This window comes from Penaeus japonicus, unplaced genomic scaffold (assembly GCF_977035675.1).
Source record: "Penaeus japonicus unplaced genomic scaffold, GWHDUDI00000001_assembly GWHDUDI00000042, whole genome shotgun sequence".
Taxonomy (NCBI): Eukaryota; Metazoa; Arthropoda; class Malacostraca; order Decapoda; family Penaeidae; genus Penaeus; species Penaeus japonicus.
Genome location: NW_028234444.1, coordinates 11,967,504 through 11,970,003, shown reverse-complemented (window position 1 = coordinate 11,970,003; position 2,500 = coordinate 11,967,504). Strand labels below are relative to the sequence as shown.

Here is a 2,500-nt window from a genome sequence, read left to right as displayed (position 1 = left end):
ACACACACACACACACACACACACACACACACACACACACACACACACACACACACACACACACACACACACACACACACACACACACACACACACACACACACACACACAAACTCTCTCTCTCTCTCTCTCTCTCTCTCTCTCTCTCTCTCTCTCTCTCTCTCTCTCTCTCTCTCTCTCTCTCTCTCTCTCTCTCTCTCTCTCTCTCCCTCTCTCTCTCTCTCTCTCCCTCTCCCTCTCCCTCTCCCTCTCCCTCTCCCTCTCCCTCTCCCTCTCCCTCTCCCTCTCTCTATCTGTATCTCTATCTATCTATCTATCTATCTATTTCTAACTCTCTATCTTTCTCTCGTTCCCCAGCCCTTGCAGGTGTCTTGACGCAGCAAGGACACCTGTAACAAGGGCAGGTGTTGAGGACCAGTTTATGTGCGCGTGGGTGGGTGTTCACTATGTGTTCATGTGGCACACACGAAGTGGCGACCCGCGCCCGCCGCACACCACCATCGGGAGAGAAGGCGGAGGCGGTGACGGTGACGGAGGCGGAGGCGGGGAACTTGAAAAACTCGGTGTTCATTGCGGAACTTGCGTGTTTGTTTTTTAATTTTTGAATTATGTTTTGAGGGGAGCTGGACGCGGGTGTATTCTATCTATGACGGCGTGACTCTTGCCCGGTGCAAATCACTTGTGAAATGCTGTTGAAATTAGTGTGTCTGTGATTGCGACTTGGACTCTCAGTGATACTCTTTTACGTGGATGTCTTTGATGTGTCCGTGATTTTTATATTGTTTTTTTATTTTTCACTTATTTGTTGTGTTGCTGGATTCTTTGTGTGAAGGCGAGGAGGCCGTGCATTCCTGTGAGTGATGTGGAGGATTTGGAGTTTTGTGATGTGTCTCGAACCGCTGGACAAGAAAGTGGACACGATGAGAGTCGATCCCAATTTATGGATTTGTACGAGAGGGGAGGGATCGAATGAAAGGAAATAAATGAAAGAGAAAGAGAGAGAGAAAGAGAAAGAGATATAAGAAAAGACAGAAAAGGAGAAAGAAACCCGTCAAATAATAAGTGAAAAAAGTAAGGATAAGAAAGACGAAATAATGAATCTGACTTGGGGTCGCGCGGTTGCTCTGACCTCGAGAACCGCCAGTGCTACCGTAAGGCGGGTTCTTCGTTTCCCTCTCGCTCGCGCCGACGACAGTGCCAAGTCGTCCGTAATTTGGTCGTCGGCGCCGCGAAGAAGTGTCGGGAAGTCACTCAAAGGTTCCTCTATCGGTGTATTTTTGTGTGGTGTAAGAAAGTGGTCTGAGTTTGTAAATTTTGTTATCATTATGGATTTTGGTTTAAGGTTTATTGTGTTAGTTTAGGTATAAGATTTTTTTTTTTTTTTAATCTTTTGTTTATTTATGTGTATGTATTGTTATTTTTTCAAATGCAGTAGGATTCCACAAATATTTTGATAATTTTCATATTAAAGTGTTTTTATATAATACTGGATATCATAGATTATTAGACCAGTTATTTATTTTAGTCTTTATTAAGAAGATCTCTTTATATCGGCAGTAACATTTAAGAAAAAAATGCAGTGAATTCTTGAAAAATAAATCCGTTTCGGTCGAGACTGTTATCTCTAAAGGAACTCTTTTTCTTTTCATTTATTTTATCTCCCAATTTGTCGTCGAGGCTGTATTATAAGCCTTATCTCTCCCTCTTATCTCCCTGAGTCATTGCATTATCACCGGGGCCCTTCCGTTATTCTCTCTCCCTCGCGTCTTTATTTTTTTTCTCTTATCTCGGACGGTGTTCGTCATCTCCGGTCCCAGCGCTTGTGTTTTCCCGTCGTCCGAGGCTCCTCCTCGGGGCGTCGGGCTATGGCTGGGGGTTATCTGGAGGCTTCTTGGGGGGCTTATCTTGTTTTGTGTTTCGGGTTGTGTTTGTGTGTGTGTGTGTGTGGCGGGGGGAGGGGGGTATTTTTTCTGGGCGTGGATTTTTGTCTTCCCCTCATGTCGCTGTCTGTTTGTCTCTCTGTTTCTCCCTATTTTTTTCCCTGTTTCTCTCTCTGCTTCTCTCTCTCTCTCTCTCTCTCTCTCTCTCTCTCTCTCTCTCTCTCTCTCTCTCTCTCTCTCTCTCTCTCTCTCTCTCTCTCTCTCTCTCTCTCTCTCTCTCTCTCTCTCTCTCTCTCTCTCTCTATCTATATATATATATATATATATATATATATATATATATATACATATATATATATATATATATATATATATATATATATATATATATATATATATATATATATATATGAGAGAGAGAGATAGTTTGTGTGTGTGTGTGTGTGTGTGTGTGTGTGTGTGTGTGTGTGTGTGTGTGTGTGTGTGTGTGTGTGTGTGTGTGTGTGTGTGTGTGTGTGTGTGTGTGTGTGTGTGACAAGAGGGTCCGAGAGGCGCGGGGTGTTCCTCAATAAGAGAGTAATGGCGTCGCTGCATAAAAACTAGCGCTGGCGGTGTTACAG

At 43.6% G+C, this 2,500-nt stretch overlaps 1 protein-coding gene across 50 annotated transcripts in view; it reads left to right on the top strand.

Moving 5' to 3' along the window:
• The window catches only part of tgo (Aryl hydrocarbon receptor nuclear translocator homolog tgo), a 244,559-nt gene that overhangs the window by 74,932 nt on the left and 167,127 nt on the right, over positions 1–2,500 (top strand). The gene's annotated exons all lie outside the window — the stretch shown is intronic.